Source organism: Phoca vitulina, unplaced genomic scaffold (genome assembly GCF_004348235.1).
Source record: "Phoca vitulina isolate PV1807 unplaced genomic scaffold, GSC_HSeal_1.0 scaffold125, whole genome shotgun sequence".
NCBI classification, from domain to species: Eukaryota; Metazoa; Chordata; class Mammalia; order Carnivora; family Phocidae; genus Phoca; species Phoca vitulina.
In genome coordinates this window covers 192,892-207,201 of record NW_022589828.1, presented here as the reverse complement: position 1 = coordinate 207,201, position 14,310 = coordinate 192,892, and the positions used below count along the sequence as shown (strand labels likewise).

Here is a 14,310-nt window from a genome sequence, read left to right as displayed (position 1 = left end):
ACATCTCTTTTCCAGTAGGGGTGTGACCTGGAAGTTCTGTGCATTATTTTACTCCTATCCCATTGACCATAAATGGGTCATATGACCTCATGCTCCAGAGAAGGAGCAAAGGCAGACATAGTTTGAAAGGGGAGAACGGTAATAAACAGCCAGCAGAGATCTTAGGGTGATTGTGTCCCTCATCAGTTAAATTGCAATAGAAAATGACCTGGTTTCATAAGCTCATGGGCCATGCATTCAGTCTGGAAGGTCGGCGGTCAGCTTAGACGTCCCAGTGGAGTAGCTCAATAACGGGACGTAGAAAGCTGCAGTGTAGGCCAGGTACGCTCTCAGAAGGTGCACATGGTCAGCATGTGCGAGATTGCCCCCCATCCAAAACGGGGAACTGAGCTAATTTCTTAATTCATTAACTTTGAGCAGGTCTTTCTTTCCGAGCGATGTGCCCAGATCTGAGCCCGAAGGCGAGTAGAGACAGCCCCAGAGCAAACACATTACAAAGGAAATCTAAATCCGGCTTCAAGCCAGGGGAAGGTTTGTAGCTGTTGCGTGCTCATGTGCTCGCCACTCAAATCTGTCCGAGAAACTGGAACATTTGTTTCCGTCCAGCTTACCTGGAAGCCAAAGTAATGATGCCCATGGAAAAAGAAGTGAGATAGAGCCGAACAACTCTGTCCACACCAAGGGGTTAAAAAGGCCATCACAGGTGGGTGGGAGAGGCAGAGATGCAGTCCCACCAAAACCCCACCTCCGGGGGGCAGACACACGCAGGAGGAATCTCATAGGTCTGGTAGTTGTCAGAGGGGAGGGGGTTGGAGGACAGGGGAAAGGCATCGACTGTATGATGAGGCAGGGTAACTAGACTTAGTGTGGCGAAAACTTTGTATGGTACACAAATATCAAATTATTATGCAGTGCACCTGAAACTAATGTTGTATACCAGTTTTACCTCAAAACAAACAAACAAACCAAAAAACAAACCAAACTTCATCTAAAACCTTATCAACTCAGACAGGGTGGTATTTGTGCAAGGACAGACAAATGGACCAATGGAACAAAAAAGGAGCACATTTTATACTTAATAAATGGGATACAGAAGAGTATGGAAAGGCAGGACTTTTCAATAAATTGTGCTGGCAAATTAGATATCTATATGGAAAAATAATACACCCTACATAGAAACGAATTCCAGGTACATTAATGCTGAAATGTAAAAGGCAAAAGTATAAAGCATTTAGAAGAGAATATAAATAAATATACTGCAGACTTTTGGATAGGAATAAGGAATAAGACACAACAGCACTAAACAGGAAAAATGGATAAATTTAATGAGATTAAATTTACAGATTATTTTAAGAATAAGTGAAATGAAGAACTTGTTCATCAAAAGGCACTATGAAAGAATGAGTCTAAGTCACAAAATGGGAGAAGATATTTGCAACATAAATAACCTACACAGGACTAGCACGAAAATACAGAATATAGAAAGAACTTCTATGCCCGTGACATCCGTGAGACAGGACGGGAGACCGGCCAGAAGTGTTTGGGCTGAGATGTCACCAGTCTCTTCTGCTTCGCTCTGCTTGTTAGAAGCCAGTCAGTATGGCCCCCGGGCGAGGAGAGGGTATTTGGACCACCTTCTGATGACAGGAGTGCCACAGAGTTTGTGGATCTACTTTATTATTTTTTTATTTTTTATTTTTTAAGATTTTATTTATTTATTTGACAGAGAGAGAGCACATGAGAGGGGGGAGGGTCAGAGGGAGAAGCAGACTCCCCGCCGAGCAGGGAGCCCGATGTGGGACTCGATCCCAGGACCCTGGGATCACGACCTGAGCCGAAGGCAGACGCTTAACAACTGAGCCACCCAGGTGCCCCTGTGGGCATACTTTAAAACAACTACAGCAAGCAACCTTATTAGAAATTAGGAAAATGCAAACCAACCCTGTAATTAGATGCTACTGATCTTCCACCAAAATAGCTAAAATTAAAAAGACAAGAAGTACTAATTACTGGCAAGGATGCTAAGTAATAACGTTCATCACTACTGTTGAGCGTCTAAACTGATAGAAATACTGTGGAAGTCAGATGGACTTTAGTAAGTTAAAGATGTACATACCCTATTATCCTAGGTCTCTACCCAAGAGAAACACTGCGCGTGTTCAGCAGGAGGGTCTGTAGGAGAATTTTCACAGTGGTGGTGTCTGTTGAGCCAAGAATCGGAAACAACTGGAGAGAACATTTGCGCTAACTCGGATAAACAGTGTCGAATACTATTCAGCAGTTGGCAACAGATCAGAGCTACAGAAAACAATATGGATGAACCTTACAAACATAATTTTGTGAGAGGAAGATACAAAGGAAGCATTTAGTCTGATGATGCTTATGTAAGTTTCAAAACCAGATAAAATTAGGCTGTATTGTTTAGGGATATATATGTACATGGTGAAATGTATTAAGAATGTAAATACAGGGCGCCTGGGTGGCTCAGTCGTTAAGTGTCTGCCTTCGGCTCAGGTCATGATCCCAGGGTCCTGGGATTGAGTCCCACATCGGGCTCCCTGCTCGGCGGGAAGCCTGCTTCTCCCTCTCCCACTCCCCTTGCTTGTGCTCTCTCTCTCTCTATCTCTCTCTTTCTGACAAATAAATAAATAAAATCTTTTTTAAAAAATGTAAATACACAGCTACTGTAAAAGTCAGGACTGAGTTTTTCTGGGGGCGTAAGGAGAACATGGAGGACAGAGGTTTAAAGGGAAGGGACACACACAGCTTCCTGGGTGCCAACAAGGCCCTGATCACCATCCCGAGTGATGGTTAGATGTTCACTTTGTGATTACTTGTTAAGCTGCAGGTGTAGATTTTATTTACCTCCCTGTGTGTTATATTTCACAATAAAAATATAAAACAGAACAAAGAGAGACAAGGAAGCTTCCTCTGTTTGAACATGTAAAGATTTCCAACCTATATTGTGAAGTATAAAAAGCAAGGCCCAGAACAAATGAATATATTTACAGGAAAGTGGATAAATTCCAGAAGGATAGGTAAGAAATGAAGAACAGTAGAACCAATGGAGGATGGGGGACAAAGTAGGAACCAGGTAGGTAGGTGACAAGGGAAACGTCAGTGTATAATCATTTTGAACTCTGTGAGTCCACTACTATTTCAAAATGCCGAACAAGCAAATGAGTAAAATCTCTCAAAGCTGTATTCAGAAGACTTACAGGAATGTGCGTCTTCCTTAGAACAGTTTCCCACGCCTTCGAGCCGCATGCATTATGTCCTCAAGCTTAGGAACCAGTGGCTCAGGAGTCGGATTATTCCTGGGCAGCCTAAAGGTTTGGGAAGGAGAAGAACTAATGATGAGAGAGGTGAACGTGGGCAGCTCTGCAGATGGGAATGGAGTCTCAGGTGCTCGGTGCCAGGCGAGCCTGAAGTCCTGCATGGCACTGGCTAGATGACAGACCACGGGACGAGGCAGAGGACCCACGGTTAGCCGCTCGGGCTTATGCACCCGACCAGGAGCGGTAGAAACAGAATCTGGAACACTTTACCTAGGAAAAGCCCATTTCTGTCCCTGTTCAGGGTTAAACTCTTGAAATTTGCTTACACATCCTCCTGCAGAAGACTCCTTTACTGAGTGTTTCCCGTGTAGGTGGCAGGCCATTCATTCGGCCTCTACTTAACAAACTGTCAGTGAGGAGCTGCCGTACGACATGTATTCCTCCAGACACCGGGACGATAGCTGTGAACAAAATGGGCAAAAATCTCTGTCTTCATGGAATTTGCGTTCTAATGGGAAATTCAGACGAATGAAAAATATATAAGTACTAATAAAAAAATAAAGCAGGAAGATAATAGGGATGACTCCTGAAAAAGTGTTTTGAAATTTTAAATGTGTTGAACAGGTAAGATTTCACTGAGAGGTTGATATTTGAGCAAAACCCTAAAGGACAGGAGGAAATGAGTTAGGCACATATTTGGGGGGGAGGGGGGAGAGTTTCCAGGCAGAGCACACAAGAGAGGACAAAGGCCTGAGGCTGGGGCAGACCAGACTTGCGACTGTCTGAGGATGAGCAGGAGGCTGTGGGGCTGGGGAAGGGGGGCCCAGGGAGGGGGAGGAGTGAGCAGGGGATGGCTGCAGGGGTCACTAGAAGCACTTCAGCTTTCATCCTGGAACCAGAGGGGAGCCCTTGGAGAGTTGTGCACTAATTCTTTGTTTAGAACAGACAGGAAGGGGGGCAAAGAGAAATAGAAACAGGGAGAGCACTGAAGAGTCTATTGCAAACATCCAGGCAAGAGGTGATGGTAGATTTCGAGTGTAACAGCAACGGAAGGAGTAAGAAAAGGTTGGATAATGGATACATTTTGAGAGTGGAGCTGAGAGATGGGATCTAGGATCTGAGCCAAAGAGAATCCACAGCTGGAGCAGATGCTTATAGGGATGGGGAAGATGGGTGAGGAGCCAGGTTGGGGAAAAACGGGGAGTTCGGGTTTTGACAATGTTGGGTATAAAATACCTGTGGAGGAATCCTGGGTATATTCCAGGAGCTTCAAAAACCAGTCTTGAGGAGTCAGCAAAAGCTTCCAGAAGGAGGTAATGGGTAGCGTCCGAACTGAGATGCAAAGAACAAGCAGGGGATGACAAATGGAGAAAAGGGCAGGAATTCGAGGGTAGCGGCCCCTGCGAAGTGGAAGAGCACGAGAGGACACGAGGCACCAGGACTCTCACGGTCCCTGTGCGCCCCCGCCCGTCGGTCACCTGTCCGGTCCGAGGCCTGGGGAAGGTGCAGTGGGGAGGTTCAGAACCCGGGCTGGTGGTACTTTGACGGCTCCAGTCCCCTGTGCGCGGCGTGAGGTTCTCGCGGGGCGCGCGGCGGGGTGGTTGCTGGACCCCCGCGCACGGGCAGCCGCACCCGCAGCCCCGGTGGACAGACTGCCGAGAGCCTGAGCCCGCAGATAAGCCCGGAAAACAGAAGTCCGTCCAAACACAGGAACTCCTGGTCCCTGTCAAAACGGATCCAAACCTACCCAATCAGAGACGGAATTCTGGAAGTCTGGCTGCCTCGCGGACAAAAGAAAAGCCTCTTGGCGACTGATTTTCGACGGCAGCTGGTGGCGACCTTCCCGCCCCGAGGCCGCCGTGCTGACGCCCCAGCCCCCGGCTCCTCCGCAGCGCGGGGTCCGCGGGCCGCGCCCCACCGCCTCCCTTGCGGCTCCTCCCCGGGAAGGAGGCCGCACAAGCTTCGGGGCAGCGGGCTCGGCAGCTGCGCCCTGCGCGGATCGGGAAGGCACGCACTCGGAGGAGCTGTTGGAACCACCTGCTTCTCAAGGGGACCGGGTTGAAAGAGGCTGAGAAAAGGGAGCAAGGACGAAGGAAAAAGACGCGGCGAAAGAAATGAAACCGTTTTCATATGGGAAAAACTCATTGTGCCCCTGGAATTGCATGTTAACGGGGATGCACCTGCTCGTAAGCGGTGGCGCAGCGGCGGTCCTGAGACTCGAAGCCATCCTCGACTGTGAGTTTTATAAGCAACTCCTGCTGAACTGCGTCCAAACAGTTTAACTAAATCTACCTCCAGAGCTTTCATATTTAGTTAAATATGGCCACAGAAAATTCGCCTTCTGAAAATCAGTCTGCCAGGGAAGTACAGCTCTAAGTCCCACGTTCTCACCCTCCTCGGAAAAATCTCGCCCTTCTGCTGGTAAATTAAGACATTTCTGTAAACGAAGACTCATCTGACTGTGGCACATTGTCCTGGATTTGTGAAAACGCTCTCCTTGCGGATTCCCAGAGTGGGAACAATTGGAAATACTGAGTCAGAGATGCCTCCTTCAGTTGAGGTAGTCTCTTACAGGATTTCACTGGGGGGCTCTAAGTGGGGGGATAACAAATTCCACATTCACATCCATTACATCTTCCAGTGAAGGGGGTTTTCAAATTATCTATTATTTTGCACTATAAGTAGATGCAAATATAACCCAATCCACAAGAAGTATTTTTAACATAGATTTGGGGTCACAGGAAATAACGTCAGATTTCAATGTTTATATTTGTATTTGGTACCTAGAAGTAAGGTAGGAAGATCAAGAAAGACTAGATACAAAATGATGGTATTGGGATAAAAAAAAAATCTATGGGAGACCCGGAATGGAAATAACGATTTCAAGGAGATAAAGATCAATGTAAAATCTTCCACGGAAGATTAAAGAAGGGGTCTCTGTCTCTGTCTCCCTCTCTCTCTCAAGGGATATTGCTAAGTGTTAAATTACTAAACTTTTAGATTCCTTGGATACAAGTCACAAGACCCTTCAGAAGAATTTGAACATATGGAGAAAAATGCTACATGTCCCGTGAAAAATTGTGAGAGGAAACAGCCAAGTTGCCAAAATTCTTTTAGGGGTTAAGAACATCAGGGAAGTGCACACCGTAGGGCCACTCACAGTCACCAGACATTTCCCCTCCTTTGTAATGACTTGATTTTTCTTGCACCAAGAAAAAGATTGGTAGATGTTACCAAACTTGGCAGATTCTTACCATTGTTCTCCATTGGTTGCTTTTTTTTTTTTCTTCTCTTGTTTTTTATTATCTATTTATATTTTTATTGTTTCTTTGTTCCTCTTTGTGTCCTTTTTGGTTATTTCTTGGTGCCCAGTAAATAAGAGCTGACAGATCTCGCTAAACATTCCATAAATAATACTTTATGTGGAAAATCCCAAAGACTCCACCCCAAAACTGCTAGAACTCATACAGGAATTCAGTAAAGTGGCAGGATATAAAATCAATGCACAGAAGTCAGTGGCATTCCTATACACCAACAACAAGTCAGAAGAAAGAGAAATTAAGGAGTCGATCCCATTTACAATTGCACCCAAAACCCTAAGATACCTAGGAATAAATCTAACCAAAGAGGCAAAGGATCTGTACTCAGAAAACTATAAAATACTCATGAAAGAAATTGAGGAAGACACAAAGAAATGGAAAAACATTCCATGCTCATGGATTGGAAGAACAAATATTGTGAAGATGTCAATCCTACCTAGAGCAATCTACACATTCAATGCAATCCCCATCAAAATATCATCCACTTTTTTCAAAGAAATGGAACAAATAATCCTAAAATTTGTATGGAAACAGAAAAGACCCCAAATAGCCAGAGGAATGTGGAAAAAGAAAAGCAAAGCTGGTGGCATCGCAATTCCGGACTTCAAGCTCTACTACAAAGCTGTCATCATCAAGACAGTATGGTACTGGCACAAAAACAGACACATAGATCAATGGAACAGAATAGAGAGCCCAGAAATGGACCCTCAACTCTATGGTCAACTAATCTTTGACAAAGCAGGAAAGAATGTCCAATGGAAAAAAGACAGTCTCTTCAACAAATGGTGTTGGGAAAATTGGACAGCCACATGCAGAAGAATGAAACTGGACCATTTCCTTACACCACACACAAAAATAGACTCCAAATGGTTGAAAGACCTCAATGTGAGACAGGAGTCCATCAAAATCCTAAAGGAGAACACAGGCAGCAACCTCTTCGACCTCAGCCGCAGCAACTTCTTCCTAGAAACATCGCCAAAGGCAAGGGAAGCAAGGGCAAAAATGAACTATTGGGACTTCATCAAGATAAAAAGCTTTTGCAAAGCAAAGGAAACAGTCAACAAAACCAAAAGACAACTGACAGAATGGGAGAAGATATTTGCAAATGACATATCAGATAAAGGGCTAGTATCCAAAATCTATAAAGAACTCATCAAACTCAACACCAAAAGAACAAAGAATCCAATCAAGAAATGGGCAGAAGACATGAACAGACATTTTTCCAAAGAAGACATCCAAATGGCCAACAGACACATGAAAAAGTGTCCAATATCGCTCGGCATCAGGGAAATCCAAATCAAAACCTCAGTGAGATACCACCTCACACCAGTCAGAATGGCTAAAATTAACAAGTCAGGAAATGACAGATGTTGGCAGGGATGCGGAGAAAGGGGAACCCTCCTACACCGTTGGTGGGAATGCAAGCTGGTGCAGCCACTCTGGAAAACAGTATGGAGGTTCCTCAAAAAGTTGAAAATAGAGCTACCATATGATCCAGCAATTGCACTACTGGGTATTTACCCCAAAGATACAAAAGTAGGGACCCAAAAGGGTACGTGCACCCCGATGTTTATAGCAGCAATGTCCACAATAGCCAAACTGTGGAAAGAGCCAAGATGTCCATCAACAGATGAATGGATAAAGAAGAAGTGGTACATATATACAATGGAATATTATGCAGCCATCAAAAGGAATGAGATCTTGCCATTTGCAACGACGTGGATGGAACTGGAGGGTATTATGCTGAGCGAAATAAGTCAAACAGAGAAAGACATGTATCATATGACCACACTGATATGAGGAATTCTTAATCTCAGGAAACAAACTGAGGGTTGCTGGAGTGGGGGGTGGGGTGGGAGGGATGGGGTGACTGGGTGATGGACACTGGGGAGGGTATGTGCTTTGGTAAGTGCTATGAATTGTGCAAGACTTTTGAATCTCAGATCTGTACCTCTGAAACAAATAATGCAATATATGTTAAGAAAGAAAAAAAGAAGAAGAAGAATGTAGCAGGAGGGGAAGAATGAAGGGTGGGAAATCGGAGGGGGAGAAGAACCATGAGAGACGATGGACTCTGAAAAACAAACTGAGGGTTCTAGAGGGGAGGGGGGTGGGAGGATGGGTTAGCCTGGTGATGGGTATTGAGGAGGGCACGTTCTGCATGGAGCACTGGGTGTTATGCACAAACAATGAATCATGGAACACTGTATCTAAAACTAATGATGTAATGTATGGGGATTAACATAACAATTAAAAAAAAAACATTCCATAAATATTTATTGGGAGCAATCTGTTGGTTTCTTTTGTTTATTTTCCCTTTCTACAAGTGTACCCAAATAAGGATTGTTTTCTTGATGCCATTTACATTCCTTCTCTACCTACCTACAGAAAACATAAACAAGTGCTGGGTGAATTGACTATAGAGGTTAAACACCTGCTCAGTTGCCTTTCCTGAATGCAAGAATGAATGGACCACACTATTAAGCTTCATCCTATTTATGTGTATGGATAAGACAATTTTCCCACAGCCTGGGTAGCTCAGTTGGTAGAGCATCAGACTTTTAATCTGAGGGTCCAGGGTTCAAGTCCCTGTCCAGGCAATGTGGTCCTTGCTTTCCCTGGGTCTGAGGGTCCCTAGGTTTTGTCCTTTGAGGAAGGAGATTTGGGTTCCACTTTGACTTTTACCTGTCTAGAGTGAGAAAACACCAAAAAGTCAGTTACCTTCAACCTTAACCAAAGTAGCTGAGATTTGCTATTCTCTTCCAAGCAGAAGATGACTTTAGTGCTTTTTAATAGAGATTTCCCCAGGAGCACAGTCCAAGGAGTATAAGAAAGCTATCCCTCTAGGCTAGGGTGTTTTAGAAAAGGAACTGGAAATTATATATATTGAGTAAAGTGTTCACTGTGTCAAAACCCAGGACCTTTAGATTTTCTGTCTTTCACACTCACAACTGAGCTACTTGGCAGATGTGGAGAGCTCTCTGCCAAGTCCTGGTGATGTCACATTCTAATATAAGGCAAATGGTGCTGCGTTACTTGACAGATAGCGCAGTAAGGTCTTAGGTGAAATACTCATCCTCCCCAGAAACACAGGGACACTTTGCCGTTCATTTCCACAATTCTGGCCAATTGTGAGTTGATGGTGCAGTTGACTGCTCAGTGGATTGTATTTTTCTTTAGAAACACACACTTCCCCTCCCTCTCTGTCTTAGGATTATACTTCCCATTCCCTTTGAAGATGATATGATGGTTTACATAGAAAATCCCAAGGAATCTAAAAACAAACCCCTCCTAGAACAAATATGTATGTTCAGCAAAGTCACAAAATACAAGATCAAAATACAAAAATCAACTGTATTTCTAGACACTAGCAATAAACATGTGGGCACCAGAACTAAAATACAGTATCACTTACATCACTTAAAAAAATAACTTAGATGCAAATCTACCAGAACATGGACATGCTGAAAAATACAAAACTGCAAAAGGCTGATGAAAGAAATCAAGGACCTAAATAAATAGAGAGATATTCTGTGTCCATTGATTGGAAGACTCGGACATGTCAAGTCTTCTCAAAGTTATATACAGGTTTAACATAATTTCTATCAAAATCCAGTGAGTTATTTTTGTAGATATGAACATGACCATTCTAAAATTTATATGGAAAGACAGATGAGTTAGAATAACTAAAACAAATTTTGAGAAAAAGAGAAATAAAGTGGAAGAAATCACTCTTATTATTTCAAGACATTTGACAGCCACAGTACTAAAGACTGCATGTTATTGGCAGAGGGCTAGATACATAAGTCACTGAGACAGCACAGAGGACCCATAAATCACCGCATACAAGTACAGCTAAGTTATTTTTGACAAAAGCATGAAAGCAATTTAGTAGAGGAAGGAAAGTCTTAGTTTTTAAAAAAAAAATGGTGTTGGAGAAATTTTTTTTTTTTTAAAGATTTTATTTATTTATTTGACAGAGAGATAGAGAGAGAGCACAAGTAGGCAGAGAGAGAGGGAGAAGCAGACTCTCCACTGAGCAGGGAGCCTGACGCGGGGCTCGATCCCAGGACCCTGGGATCATGACCTGAGCCGAAGGCAGCCGCTTAACTGACTGAGCCACCCAGGCGCCCTGGTGTTGGAGAAATTTGATATCCTTAGGCCAAAAAAAAAAAAAGCACTAATCTCAACCTAAACCTCCACTGTATTAAAAAATTAACTGGAAATGAAAGATTGAAAGTAAAACATAAACGTATAAAACTTTTAGGAGAAAAATAAGAAAATTTGGAGGACCTCAGGCTTGGAGATTTTTAGACATGACACCAAAAACACACCCATAAAAGACAAATTTGACCAAATGAATTTCATTAAAACTAAAAGCTTTTGCTCTGCAAAGGACCTTTTTAAGAGGATAAAAAGGTAAGTTACAGATGGGAGGAAATGTTTGCAAACCACATATCTGGCAAAAGACTCATATCTAGAATATACAAAGAATCCTCAAAACTCAACATTAAAACAACAATCAATTAGAAAATGGGCAAAAGATATGAAGAGACATTTCACCAAAGAGGATATACAAACGGCACATGAAAAGATGTTCAATATCACTAGTCGTGTAGGAAATGTGAATTAAGACCATGATGAGGTATCACGGCACATCTGTTAGAAGAGTTAAAGGAACACAGAGACCCTCCATCTGTCACCCATGGCTGATGGGAGTGGGAGATGGGAAAGCAGTTTGGCAGTTTCTTAAAGAAACGACACATAACACTCACTATACAATCCAGGATTTCCATTCCCAGGTATCTATCCCAGAACAATGAAAACTTAGGTCCACACAAAAACCGTACACTATTCTTCAGAGAAGCCTTATTTGTAATTGCGCAAACTGGAAACAACCAACGGGTTTCTCAGTGGGTGACTGCTTAACCCAACTGTGGTACATCTATTCTATGGAATACAGCTCAGCAGTAAAAAACATGAATGAACTACTGATACATGCAATAATTTAGATAGATCTCACGGGCACTGTGCTAGATGAAAAAAAGCCAATCTTAAAAGGTCACATACTTTTTGATCTCACATATATATCAGTCTCAAAATGACATCACAGAGATGAAAAACAGATTGGTGGGGACCAGGAGTTAAGGATGGTGGGGAGTGGTGGGTGGGTATAAGTATAGAGAGAAAGCACGAGAGATCTTTGTGGTAATGCAATGGTTTTGTATCTTGGTTGCAGTGGTGGTGACACAAATCTGCACATACAACAAAATGACAGAACGATAGAACTATACACACACACAGCAATGGAAGGTGAGAATTGCTCATCCTAGGAAAAATGTAAGGGGAACTTAATATCCAAGTATCTTTGAGGTATTCACAGAAAATGGAGGACAGGTGGCATCTCTCCAAAGCCTTTGGATTTATTGGTCCTGCCATTTGAACAAAAGCTTGAAGAAGGTGTGGGGGGTGGGGGTAAATCCTATAGAGATATGAGGTAAGAATTCTCCAAGTAGTGGGAACCATCAGAACAATAGGTTGGATGCAAGAATCCTTCAGCAGATGAAGGGGAAGAGAAACCACCTCACAAATGTAGGACAGAGGTGGGAAAACCTGAATCACAGAGGACTTCTCTAGAATGTGTAGTATTCCTTCACCCACTGCAGGAATAAACACACAGGAAGGCATACAGAATACAGAGGCTCAGAGTTAACATGTTCACTGTCAATACCAAAAAGAAAAGCTGGGGGAACTGGAACCTTTTCCTTAACTCTTTGACTGCTGGTCCCACCCTCAGGAAAAGGTCACTGTCTTCCACTCCATTATCTGACCCCAGAGGGACAAGCCATTTCTTTTTTTTTTTTAAATTTTTTATTGTTATGTTAATCACCATACATTACATCATTAGTTTTAGATGTAGTGTTCCAGGATTCATTGTTTGTGCATAACACCCAGTGCTCCATGCAGAACGTGCCCTCTTTAATACCCATCACCAGGCTAACCCATCCCCCCACCCCCCTCCCCTCTAGAACCCTCAGTTTGTTTTTCAGAGTCCATCGTCTCTCATGGTTCGTCTCCCACTCTGATTTCCCCCCTTCATTCTTCCCCTCCTGCTATCTTTTTTTTTTTCTTAACATATATTGCATTATTTGGTTCAGAGGTACAGATCTGAGATTCAACAGTCTTGCACAATTCACAGCGCTCACCATAGCACATACCCTCCCCAGTGTCTATCACCCAGTCACCCCATCCCTCCCACCCCACCCCCCACTCCAGCAACCCTCAGTTTGTTTCCTGAGATTAAGAATTCCTCATATCAGTGAGGTCAGATGATACATGTCTTTCTCTGTTTGAATTATTTCACTCAGCATAACACCCTCCAGTTCCATCCACGTCGTTGCAAATGGCAAGAGCTCATTCCTTTTGATGGCTGCATAATATTCCATTGTGTATATATACCACATCTTCTTTATCCGTTCATATGTCGATGGACATCTTGGCTCTTTCCACAGTTTGGCTATTGTGGACATTGCTGCTATAAACATCGGGATGCACGTGCCCCTTCAGATCCCTACATTTGTATCTTTGGGGTAAATACCCAGTAGTGCAATTGCTGGATCATATGGTAGCTCTATTTTCAACTTTTTGAGGAACCTCCATACTGTTTTCCAGAGTGGCTGCACCAGTTTGCATTCCCACCAACAGTGTAGGAGGGTTCCCCTTTCTCCGCATCCCCGCCAACATCTGAAGGACAAGCCATTTCTAATACCATTATATAGGTGACAGTGTTTTTCAATCCATCTTGTGTTTCAGAAGTGAATGAGCGTAAAGTCAATATTTAAAAAAAAGTCAAGACTGGTATTTTAAGAAATGAAATAGAATAGGAATAGGAAATATCAGAATAAATCCCATGTAGTAAAATATTGTTTGGTGGAGTTGGGTTTCTCTCTGTAGATAGATACATAGACTCAGTTGGATATACTCTCTATATAGACACATATTTGTTTGCATACTGTATTGAGTTGTGATTTAAAATGTATTTCTGATTCTGGGTTGCAGTAAGAAAATTTGCAAGAAAACTGCTTTTTGGGAGAATACAGCATCTTTTGAAGATGGCAGCATCTCCTTGGGATGACGAAGATCTAGGAGGGTAAAAGCCCGAAAGGAATAATCGCGTTTCACTTTTCTCGGATCTAGAGTATCCCTGGGGGTTTAAGAGGAACAGGTAGCCTGCGGTCTGGTTCCTGTCTCTGGGCTCCCTCCTCCTTCACGTGAAGTCTGGGAAAACAAATCTGAATTCAAGACCACCCTTGTCCTGAGGAAATCTCGGCCGAAAGGAAGCTCCATCCCGCCTGGACTGCCTTAAGAAGGCCCGAATTAAAGGCCGTTTGAAGTAAGAGTCTCCCTGGAAGCGAGGGAAACCTGAAATTGGCCGGAAAGTGACTAGCGATGTCTCTCCGTCTGTCTCCGCGAGGGGACGCTGGTGTCAGGGAGTTGCCGAGGCCGCGGCCCGAGCTGCAGGAGCGGGGCTGGCGAGGGGGGCGCACCCCCGCTCTGCCCCGGGAAGGGCTGTGCGCAACCTGCCCCGCCGGCTGGGTTGTGCTGTGCGCGCCCCAGCTCTGCCCGCGAAGGGCCGCCCTCCCCCTACCCCGCCGACCCCCGCTGGGTTGTGCTGTGCGCGCCCCGGCTCTGTCCCGGGAAGGACCGCGTGC

The 14,310-nt window shown here is 43.9% G+C and overlaps 1 non-coding gene across 1 annotated transcript; it reads left to right on the top strand.

Annotated features, from left to right (window-relative positions):
• Positions 1-9,125: 9,125 nt before the first annotated feature.
• On the top strand, positions 9,126-9,198 carry TRNAK-UUU. The gene has a single exon. It is a non-coding gene; the product is annotated as a tRNA-Lys (tRNA).
• Positions 9,199-14,310: the final 5,112 nt, after the last annotated feature.